The 12,406-nt window shown below is 42.2% G+C and overlaps 2 non-coding genes and 1 pseudogene across 2 annotated transcripts; 2 read left to right on the forward strand and 1 right to left on the reverse strand.

Annotated features, from left to right (window-relative positions):
• Window positions 1-237: 237 nt before the first annotated feature.
• Window positions 238-10,419, forward strand: LOC123483379 (annotated as a pseudogene).
• Window positions 10,420-11,625: 1,206 nt separating this feature from the next.
• Window positions 11,626-11,707, reverse strand: trnas-aga. Its single transcript has one exon. It is a non-coding gene; the product is annotated as a tRNA-Ser (tRNA).
• A 155-nt stretch (window positions 11,708-11,862) lies between these two features.
• On the forward strand, window positions 11,863-11,944 carry trnas-aga. The gene has a single exon. It is a non-coding gene; the product is annotated as a tRNA-Ser (tRNA).
• The last annotated feature ends 462 nt before the right edge of the window (window positions 11,945-12,406 follow it).

Raw genomic sequence — 12,406 nt, forward strand, 5'->3', positions numbered from 1 at the left:
CCCTCGGACAAGAGTGCTCCCCACAGCTGGACTGACTTCATGGAGGCGTGCTCGCTTGGTAAATGAGTGTACTCACAACTGAAAAAAAATATCTCAATCATGAGTTTATGGCTGTGCACCATTAGTGGATACAAAACTCTTTCAGCCCCCCTTCTCAGTGACCAGAGAAGGACTCTGTTTTACTAGATATGATATATTATTCCAACCTCTCTCTATTCCCCTTCTCCTAGGTATTAAATGAAAAGTCTTGAGCAGAACTGGTACAAAGCAGAATTTGACGCGGGAAAGACGGCTCCATCCCCAAGAACTATATAGAGATGAAAGCACATCCGTAGTGTGAACCACCTGACCCAGACTCCTAATATGACTCAGGAGGACTCACATCTCTCCAGCTTATTGTTGCTGTGATATAGGCAAACAGGACTCATCATGACTGCCTATCACAGCTGGGCCACAACTGCAGTGTATCACATTGATTTGGCACTATGAAACAACTGTCTGAATTCAGCAGAACAGGCCGTCAACTCCTAGTACTGTGCTGAAGTGGCCAGTGCCGCAGTCAGAATCTTCTCTGTGTGTTCATTGGAGGGCTCTTTGTGTGAGGATTCTTAGGGGGATATTACCTCTAGGGAGCACACGGTGCTAGATTAGCCTCTCTGTATTGGTGGCTCAGGGCCTCTTGGACTTACTTGAATATTGACCCTTATTTCATAATCACACAGGATTTTATCAGATGGGATTTTTGGAGTATGGAGGGCTGGGTCTGGCTGTCTCTGTCCAAAAAGCTGCGCATACATGACTGGCTTTGTCTGTCTGTGTACAGTGGATTGCCCCACCCCCCCCACCCCTACTCCTGGCCTATAGTGCCAGGTATAAGCCCGGTTAGCACTTCAGGTGCCAGGACTTGGATAGTGAGAAATGAAGCTGATCCATAGTCCATGTGTGGTGTAATAGCAGAGAGAGCGCAGAGCTCAGGTCAGCTGGTGTGCTGGGCAGAGTGTGGGTTGTGGAGTAAAATAATTGGCTGTGATCATGAGAAGATGACGCCCTTAGAAACAACATGTTATCTACTGGTCTGGTCCCTGTCCCTCCCAGTCTGTCTGTTTAATGGAAGTCTCAGTGGAGTCACCGTCTCTGTGAGGTGGAAATTTACCCCTCAGCACCACTGCCTCATCCAGAGGCTTGGTTTTAATTTGGCTGCTACTCATAGCCACATCAAAACGTGCCATTTAGCAGGGCCTGGGCTGTGATGCTGTGTACAGGTCGTAGTTGCCTATGTCAAGTAATACACCGTGCTGTGACATCACAGCTACTGCCATCATCATAAAAAAAAAGTGGTCAATGATACTGTGTAATGGGACTACAGACCAGTCTGTGGTATTCTCAATTGATTGCCTATTTAAGTGCTTTGAACATACCAGGAAGAGAAATGCTAGTTAACCTAAATCAATCCAATGTCAGTAGCTTCACTCTCCTCTTGTACTGACTGACTGTGGGTCAGCTGTGAGTCCTGCCCCCATATAGTTTGGTGTAGCCTAAGTGTGTACAGGACAGTAGTGATCTGATCCACATGGCAGTTGTAGTGGGGCAGGAGTTTGCCCTTTTGTCATTATAGACTGGCTGTGATGGAGTGGCAGCAGCAAGACTCTCTCTCCACACACACACACACACAATTTTTTTACATTTTAGTCATTTTTAGAGACGCTCTTATCCAGGGCGACTTACAGTTAGTGAGAGTGCATACAATGGTTTTTTATTTATTTAAATTTTTCATATTACTGGCCCCCCGTGGAAAGACTAACCACAACCCTGGCGTTGCAAGCATACGCCATGCTCTACAACTGAGCTAAGGGACTAGAACAACCAGCCTGCCTTATTTTGGGTACAGTACATGGGTAGTTGACGTGACAGATCTTTTTTTATCCATAGTGGCAAACGCATATTAATTTAATTGGTTCAAATTGTGACATCCTATGACTGAAAGCTTTCTTTCTTAGCTTGGATCATGAGTAATTTCATGCAGTATATCAGTTATTTTATTACCATTTTGAACCAAACGTGGTAATTGTCCAATGGTGCGACTGGTGTCTGTTAATGAATGAAAACATGAATACAATTCCCTTCACCTACTCTTGTACTTATGACACAGCAGTGTATTTCAAAAAACAGTAGTCCCCAAGTCCGTCCATTATATTTCCATATAGTTCTTATTGATTACATGTTGTCCCCAAATGCAATGTCCACATGGTGTGACCCAATTCTATGATTAATCAACGAGCCAGCATTTGGGCGCCATTGCGCTGGGGAGGGTTCTCTTGCAATGAGGAAGTACAGAAGACCTTACTGGAACACATGGTCTGAACAGCTTGTAAGCTTTATGAGAAATATTTTTGGCACTTTTCTGCCATTGCCTTAAGGGACTACTTTTTGTCCCACCAGCCACTGTCGCAGGTAGATGAATTTTTTTTACCAGCCATCAGACAATATTATTTCACTATAATTATATAAAAAACACAAAACAAGGCATGAACCATGCTTTGTAATGTTTCTAAAACAAGAAATGTATTAGTAAGAAGTAATGTGGTATATTGCTCAATTTCATAACATTTTTGTGAACCGAGTCTTTTAACCAAAATATTAGATGAGACAAAATGTTCAGTTGCCCCTTTAAGGGCAGTAGGTTACCGTGGGAACAGGGCTACTCAAGTCCTGTCACGTGTCTGTGAGAGATTTGGGATTTGATTAGGTTGCCTGTTTGCTATCAGTTGAAGCAGCAGACTCAAACTAACGTTGAAAAAAATATATATAATAGCCAAGATAGACGAGGACAAAGTCTCAATTTGTAGACTTTCGAGTAAATTAGACCGACTTAATGTCTGTACGCAGTGGCTCCAAAACTTTTGCTATCTATCAGCGCTTCACTCAAAAATAAATGATCTGTTTATTTTTATAATTTTGGGGGAGATTAATATAATCCAATTAAAATTGATTATTTAAGAGGTGAGCTTATTTGAAACACCAATGGGTTTAAAGGGTACACTCGGTACCCATTAAGCCCAGTCCGGACTTTTCACATATTTTATCAAATATTTTTGTCTTATTAAAACATGTAAGTAAAGTCATTAAACTTCATATGAGAGATTAATCTTTCATTTTATATCCACTTTTCTTACTAAAATGTGAGCAGTATATGTTAGAAATGTCTAAACTCATACTGAACAAAAATATCAACTCAACATGTAATAATTTCAACGATTTTACTGAGTTACAGTTCATAGAAGGAAATCAGTCAATTTAAATAAGTTATTTAGGCTAACAGCCCCCACCCCCGTACTGACAAATTCTCTAAAATGACTTTGGAGGTGGCTTATGGTAGAGAAATGAACATTACATTCTCTGGCAACAGCCCTGTTGGACATTCCTGCAGTCAGCATGCCAAATGCAAGCTCCCTCAAAACATCTGTGGCATTGTGTTGCGCGACAAAACTGCACATTTTAGTGGCCTTTTATTGCCCCCAGCAAGGTGGATGGATTATCTTGGCAAAGTAGAAATGCTCACTAACAGGGATGTAAACAAATTTGTGGCCAAAATTTGAGAGAAATACGCTTTTTGTGCGTATGGAATATTTCTGGGATCTTTTATTTCAGCTCAGGTAGGACCAACACTTTACATGTTGCGTTTTATATTTTTGTTCAATATAGATTTAGGTGGTACACTTACCCTATTTGTACAGTATCCTTTTGCAATTTAGGTCATTTTAAGTGGTTCTGAGTGCAATATTTACATATTAATTCTCCCATGCCTGGTTCTCAATCCCTGCAGGTGACCATTGCTCCAGTGGCCTCTGGGTCTGTCTCTGCCGCCTGGGGAAGGCCTGGTTCTTTAACATGGCCCTAGTGATATTGGGGACTGGCTGTGGTGCTCCCATTACTGGTTATCACTCTCTGCATTAGACCATCCATTCCCTTGATCTGTCTTTGTCTATCCCACCAATTCCTCCTGACCGATTGGCATACATGATCTACCCTGGGAAGGCCCGCATCAGCAGGGCCTCTTTTGGATACTGTTCACCCTGCCTCCAATATATTACCCACCAGTGTCAGAGACACGTTGTGTTTCTCAAACCCCATTTTGCGATGTACTCCAAAAACCCTCCAACAGAACACCTCTCAAGCAGTGCCTCGGCTCCCACGGCTTCGGCTGATGGTAGGAGAGGGGCCTCCTACTGGGTGCGTTTGGGTCTCCTCCATCACTGGAGAACTGTGCCCCTGCACCTCGCTGCACGGCCAGGTACACCTCAATTTTGTGGGGGCCTACCGGAGTGATCCTGCTAGTAGCATATTCCTGTCTCAAAGATTAAGCCATGCAAGGCTTAGTACACACGGCCGCTACAGTGAAACTGCGAATGGCTCATTTAAATCAGTTCCTTTGATTGCTCCGACGTTACTTGGATAACTGTGGCAATTGTAGAGCTAATACATGCCAACTAGTGCTGACCTTCGGGGATGCGTGCATTTATCAGACCCAAAACCCATGCGCGGTACTCTAAGGCTCTTTGTGACTCTATAACCTCGACCGGTGGCGTGCCATTCTTGGCGCTGACATCTAATTTGAATATTATATTATATTATATTATTATATTAATGTCTGCCCTATCAACTTTCGACGGTACTTTCTGTGCATACCATGGTGATCATGGGTAACGGGGAATCAGGGTTAGATTCCGGGGAGGGAGCCTAAGAAACGGCTACCACATCCAAGGAAGGCAGCAGGCGCGCAAATTACCCACTCCCGACTCGGGGAGGTAGTGATGAAAAATAACAGTACAGGACTCTTTCGAGGTCCTGTAATTGGAATAAGTACATTTTAAATCCTTTAATAAGGATCCGCTACTGATGTTTAGAATTTGCATTGTGGAGCGGTCAGAAACTTCAAAGTGTCATTAATTATGTTTTAACCGTAAAATTTGACTGCCTGTTGTGTATTGTCCATCGGTGGGACATCATGTACAATGGGGTTACACCAATAAAAAATGTATTTTAAAAAAGGGGTTGTCTTGAACAAAGTGTAACATAATTGTTGAAGCAGGTAACATTATCATAGTACATAAGTAAAGTAATTGCTTTTTACCTAGGTTTTTGTCAAATGACTAAATCTTACTCAAAATGTAATGGGGAGACACTTGGTTATCATCATTATACAAGTAAATGTGTTTTTCGACAGGGTATGATTACTGATTTTAAAAACAGAAGTAACTAATAATTAGTAAAAATCATTTTCTTGTCTATTTGGGAATCATTAAACCTTTCTATTAGCATTGATTATGATATCACACCAGAGGACAAATTCAAGGCACTAATGCATTAAATGTTTCATTAAATTTGATACAAATTTAAAATCAAATGTGGCCACATTTGGAATTGTTTAGACATACCTTTTTGCAACTGTTTTTTTACTTTAGTTTTTTTATAAATAATTTATTCACTTTTGTTTTGGCCATATGGCAGCTACCCACATGCAGTACAGTATCTTCAGCCGACGCTAGGCCTGGTAACGGTATGCTGGGTTTCAAAAAATAGATGTTAATATGTCTCTGCATTTCATCTACCGGTATGTATTCACAGACCAGACCATGAAATATGGACCTTTTGGATCTTCCTTATAGTAGAAGTGGTGTAAGTAATAACATGTTTGGGAGCCTGCTAAATTGAGTCAAAATAGCTTTAGATTGCTCTTCCATAGTGGCATTTATATCTGTACTGCACTGTGTGTAGTAGGTAGGTGCATTGTGTGTGTGAGAGACGCAACCAGTCTGGCTCCACATGGCCTGGCTGCTCTTTCCGTGCCTGCATTAATTGCTCTGCCGGCACCTTTATCAGAGTAGGATGGGGTCGGCCGATAGAGGGCGCAAATGCAAAGAGGATTAGGTGTTGGTCATTTTATTATTGATTTTCACTTTCATGCAAAGGTGCCAAGATGTCATCTCTCTGGCTGCTCTGGTTAATAATTAACCGGAGAGAGCTCTTTCTCTCTCACTCTCAGCCCCCTGCTGCTACAGCTGCTGTTGGCCCAGCCAGGGCTGCTGTCACAGACCTTGCTGGGAGTGAGACAGCCTCTGCTCCAACTCCACAGCACGCTATCCCCACTCCTCAACCCCTGTGCCCCCACTGTACACAACGCCCACGGTTCTGGTTCTCCTACCTGCAGTATTAATCGGTTGACTGGGGCAGGGGCTTAATCTGAAATATAGTATAATTTCTTAGGACTGTAAACAGTGAGAGATGACCATGTGTCGTCCCTGATCGTGAGGGAGCAGATGTCTATCTGTTTGGTTTATGCTGGTCCGACTGTGTTCTCTCCCCTGACCCCGTGTGTGGTGCTGTCCCTCCCTCCAGGTGGTTCTTTGGGAAGATCCCCCGGGCCAAGGCAGAGGAGATGTTGAACAAACAGAGGCATGACGGGGCCTTCCTCATCCGAGAGAGTGAGAGCGCGCCAGGGGACTTCTCCCTCTCTGTCAAGTAAGTGAACACACACACGCACAAAAGGTTTATAAGCCCTGCTCTACATATGTTGGGGCGAGGGACTGCTCTGCACCGTACAATGTATTGGGTAACAAAGACACAAACATCTGCTATGTTTCTCTTCTTTCTCTTCCTGTGTTTAAATACAACTACAGCGCTTTCTTTTTTACCCAGTCTTCAGTGCTGCCCCCTGGTGGATAAGGGGTTACCCCATGTGTCTATGAACATTAACTGCAGCTCACTGACAGTCATTTTACAGCAGGATTTCAGCGCTTTCTTTCCAGCTTGCACAACATTGACGCAATTGATTTCGATGTCCGCTCTGCTTTCCTTAAAAAGGCTCAATTCTTGTAGTGTCTGTCTGTATGTAAAGTAGATAGTGATCACTTTTAATTATCTTTAATTGTCTGTTGATCCACCTGTCATTGCCTTGAGCAGAACAAGGAGTTTGTCTTAGTAGAGACTAATCCCCCTGATGGCTGTGGAAGAGGCTGGTTTATCTCTGTCTGCAGCGTTACTATCCATGGGTTCATGACCTGTGTTCACACTGTTATAGAGACAGTCTGTCTTCCTAACGTGTTGCTAAGAGAACGTGTCCACATGTATTTCCTTTGGCTGTTGGGATCTCTTCTTTTCTCTGTTCTGTTTTAGCAGTTCTGTGTCTGTTGACTGTCTGCTGCTGGCCAGCTACCCATGGTTGTCATCCTCTGTCCCCCGTCTCCTCAGGTTTGGAAATGACGTCCAGCACTTCAAAGTCCTGCGTGATGGGGCAGGAAAGTACTTCCTGTGGGTGGTGAAGTTCAACTCGCTCAACGAGCTGGTGGACTACCACCGCTCCACCTCTGTATCCCGCAACCAGCAGATCTTCCTGCGCGACATTGAGCAGGTCCCCCAGGTGAGACCACATCCCCCTTAACCTTTTTTTCAGGCTGTTTACCAGTGTGGCTTTGTAGGAGACTTAATGGTCACAACGACAAACTAGGTTATTAGTGTAAAATAATAGCTTTGAGGGAGACAGATTGGCCCCAGAGTTGCTGACTCAATCCCTCATCCTGCCGGCCTAACCTTTGGACATGGCATTGGCTCAGTTCACCAACGAGTCACTGTTGATTCAGAAAACACAGTCAGGGAAAAACCGAGGCTTTGTCCTTTTGTCAGACTTTGTTAACATGTCTGGGACTCATGGATTTGTTTTGCTCTCTTTCTCTCTCTCTGCCCACAGCATCCCACGTATGTACAGGCGCTCTTTGACTTTGACCCCCAGGAGGATGGCGAGCTGGGCTTCCGACGTGGAGACTTCATCCAGGTCCTGGACAACTCTGACCCTAACTGGTGGAAGGGAGGATGCCACGGGCTAACGGGCATGTTCCCCCGCAACTACGTCACACCTGTCAACCGGAACATGTAAACAAACACACAAACATCAACAACCACCCCATACCCCCCCTCAACCCATCAAGAAGACATCAGGAGCAGAGAGGGGGAATGCAACATGGAATGAAAAAATTGAGGAGCAGTTCTGTCGAAGGCATCACCTTGTCAGTGGCAGCTGAGCAAAGCCAACTTTTAACACTGAGAATGTTTGCCTTCATAGTGAACGCTTCAGTCAGAACTGAACTGTCATTGAGGAAAGAATACAGAGAAACTAAGCATAGTGCACCGAAAGTGAAGATAATGAGAATGATTCGATCCCTAGACTCCCACAGCTGCTTCTGTCCTCTCCTCTACTTCTTTACATTCTGCGTTTCTTTTCCTTTTTTGCTGCATGTTTTAATCACCTAAATGAAATACCAATAAATCCTAACGCTGTTTTGAATAAAAATACATGTACAAATATTTTTTCAAATGATTGAAAAATAAGAAAAAAATATGGATGCTATCTGCAGCAAGTTACCAAGTCCAAGATCATTGGCACGTGAGCATTGTACATCAGCCCTGGGCTGCATAAATAAATCACCTACAGTATAGAGAGAATCCATTTTTTAAGAATATATATTATATATATTTGTATGTGTTTACCAGTCATCACAAATTGTATTGTTTTTTCCATTTGTAAATTATGTTTAAAAAAAATTGTTAGTCTGGATAAGACCTAGTAGCTCTGGGATGTGCTGAATTGTCAGTATAATTTTTCCTGGATTATTTGAGGGCTCTCAGATAAAATTGCATGATGATATTTAAAACGTGAAATTATTTCCTTGTCTGATAAACGAGAGAATAGTCTGTTTTTTTTAACAAAACCAATCCTGTCAGGAAGCTAACGCCGACCAGCGAGTAGAGCCATTTATGCTGCATGAGCTGTTGTATTATGAAACCCTGTAAAAGGCCAGCCACCTTTTGAAGCCAATGTATTTATTGCAGCCATTTTACTCTTTGGCTGTGAATGTAGCTGACTGAGTCCATAGACATTGACATGAGGGAAGCAAGATCGGAGAACTGAACTACACAACTGCAAGGGATTTCCGAGAAGTGCTGAATTAGTAATGGTGTCAATATAAAATTATATAGAGAGATGTATGAAAAATATGCATATAGTACATACATATTCAAACACACATACACGAACAGTTCCCTCCTTGTTAGACTCACACATAACAAGGTGAGTTGGATAATCACATGAAGGTGTGATAAACAGTTTGAGAAATGTTAGTGTCTTTTATGCTAAAAGTTGAGAGATCAGCTTTACCAATGTTGTTTTTCTCTCTGTGGCGTGTCAAGCACTTTTTATGTTAAGCATTTGATTTCTGGTCTTGTGTGTTTGTTTTCTGTGTGTGTTTAGTTTCTTTGTTCTCTCTGGATAGTGCCTTTCTCTCTGGTGTTTCAGTGTCTCCGACCTGCTGCTTTGAGCCCCTTTCCTTTGTGGGGTCGTCAATCCTGCAGTGAGAAACCATGTACATAATCCAACCTGTCCCATCAACCCCACATCGCTCTTCCTCCCTGTGCCCTTCCCAACATGGAACTCTTCTTATTTAAGTGTCTCTTGCCTTCTCTTACCTAATGATACTGTTTTGTTTTTTTGCCTCGTTTTTCATTTGCATTTTTAATTTTTATTTTCAATTAATAAAAATGCAATTATTAAACAAAGAGAGAAACTATGTGGTGTGGTCCATAGATTGTTGCATACTGTTTTTCATCTTGTGATTCAACAAACCTTTTGATGGCTAAATTCATCTGTCTAAAAGTGTATAGAAATTAGTTGCCATAACCTGGCTTTGCATCTGACAATATGTAGGGACAGGGACATGCAGTGTTAGGCCATGAATCAGACAGGAATCGCAAATAAATACCTATATTGACACATCAGGCTCCCCTGCGTGTACAATGCCAAGTTCATGTCCCCCTGGGTGCCATGAACAAGCTTCATTTGATGAGGAAGCTGAGTCCTGAGCACAGCCTTGGGTCCTTTTGTACATACAGTGGTTTGCTGCCCTGTGAAAATGTACACATTGCATTACCCTTGGTCTGGTGGACTGTTTGCTTTTATGTTCCGTTATTTTTAGCCCTTAAACACTTTCTGACTACATTGTGTCACAGGCAGGCTGCCTTTCCACTGAGGGACACTTAACAAACCAGCGGACTGGGAACATTAAGTGCTCTCCATCCTCAGTCCTGTCATGGAATTCATTGTAGTCTGAGAAGATGTCATGTACTGTAAGAAGTCTCATCAGGTCTGAAATCTAGAGACATTATGTAAGTAAACAGCATGAATATATAACAGCCATCTTTGATTACGTTGTCGCAGATAGCCAGGGAACATTATTGGCGTTTACCAAAGCCTGTCTTCTCACAAAATTAGTCAGACCGTCTCCCAGGGTCTCGATCTCCCACCATTTGAGGATCCATGAAATTATCAATTGTCAAATTTTCCATTAAAGGCCTTGCTGGCTTTGAAAACATGGAAATGCGTCATGTTTTTTATAGATCTTGATGCAGTTCACGGAGTGTTATTGCATGATTAAGTGTTTACATAAATTATTGTTTGTTTTCTAAGATGCAACGTACAGTTTATCTCCGCTTAGCTTGGTGCTTGTTTGTACTGTGTGTGTGCATGTGTGTGCCTGAGTTTATCCGTTCAGAGGTGTGTGTGTGCAGAGAAATACACATTTGTATTCTCCGTCAGACATCTAGTAACATTGACACACACAGTGAAATAACACTGCACTTCCCATGTCACGTACTTCCTGGGGCCTATTTACTTTGTGGAAATACGTGTGGGGCCTGTGTTTTTGACACAGCTGGCGCATCTTCAATGTAGGGGTTTGGCAGGCAAAGGGACAGTGATTGGATGCTCAGGGTAAACAACAGTATTCGAAGGCAAAACTTTCCAGATCTTCCCACTACTATTCTTTATGCTGTCATCATATTCAAATAGGAATGAAGACAACTGACCTTAAATGTCCACCCGCTTACACAACTGACCTTAAATGTTCACCTGCTTACTGAACCTCATGCAAATAGTCTGTGAAATGCAAGCACTGGATTCTTTGTTCTCCAACCATCCTGTTACTTATCAGACTGAGATATGTCAATGGTGTTCTTTACACGACTGCCATGACACTGTCAGAAAGCATACAAACTGATCTGGATATAAAATAAAAGGTCTGGTATCTTGGACAGTATGCAATCCCTTCCTGCTGAGACAAACTTGTATTCTGGTATGCATGGTGCATTATCGCCACCTCCTGGCAGCTATCGACATCTGAAAATAATTGTTTTCCTCATGCAACCATTCGGTTCGACCACTGCAAAGCGCTATAATAATGTTAATCTTTTACCAGTTTTCAATTTATTAGATATAAGAGTATGCATATTGCAAAGTTTTCAAAGCTTCTTTAAAAAAAATAACGTTAAAAATACATTTTGTAAAAGTGCTTCACTACCATAATGGGATATAGTTTTTGCGTCCTTACATGTCCTTTCCGAGAATCATTCGAGATGAATTAGTAAATGCTCCCTTTTCCTGTACGAACGAACTGTATGCTGCCTTTTCCTGTAAGAACGAACTGTATTTGTACTCAATTATGACTAGACCACAAGACTGGACAGAGTACTGTACGGCTTTATATGAGACCTGATTTAAGCAACAATCTACAAAAAAATACCCGTTGTCGGCAGGATTCGAACCTGCGCGGGAAGATCCCAATGGATTTCTAGTCCATCGCCTTAACCACTCGGCCACGACAACCTGATATCAAGATGTAATAAAAATTACTATAATTTCTATGACAACACGTAACAAGTTCTCATCAAAAGTGTTATACTGTAATGTAATTTCCTCCAGAAAATATGTATCGTGATGTCGTTTACTTGATTGTAATTTTTGATCAACCCTAGCATGATGTTGTCGTGGCCGAGTGGTTAAGGCGATGGACTAGAAATCCATTGGGATCTTCCCGCGCAGGTTCGAATCCTGCCGACAACGGGTCTTCTTTTTGGATACATTGTAACACCTACAGTAACGTTACGATCAATGTGTTTATATACACCATTGGTTACTACGATAAGGTTATCACAAATAGTAATGTTATACTGGAGATAAGTCTATGATTGGATGCATTGCAACACCAACAAGCCAATTTGCGATATACAGTATGAGATATACAGATTGGTCAGTGCTATCTGGGATCTTTGGGACAACCCTAACCTTAACCATAACCTTAATCACAAAGGATGAATTACCCTAACCTTAACCATAGCCCTTCCCTAACCAACTTCAATTGTGTAGGGACGTCCCAATGATCCCGTATAGCACGGACCGATATAGATTCTGATGATGTGATTTCAGTGATGGTGGTGGAAGATAAGATTGACCATCACCCCTCTCAAATTAAACATTTAAAAAATGTATTATCAGACCTTTTGTATTTACCAATGCATACCCTTG

The sequence above is a fragment of the Coregonus clupeaformis genome, unplaced genomic scaffold (genome assembly GCF_020615455.1).
Source record: "Coregonus clupeaformis isolate EN_2021a unplaced genomic scaffold, ASM2061545v1 scaf0100, whole genome shotgun sequence".
Taxonomy (NCBI): Eukaryota; Metazoa; Chordata; class Actinopteri; order Salmoniformes; family Salmonidae; genus Coregonus; species Coregonus clupeaformis.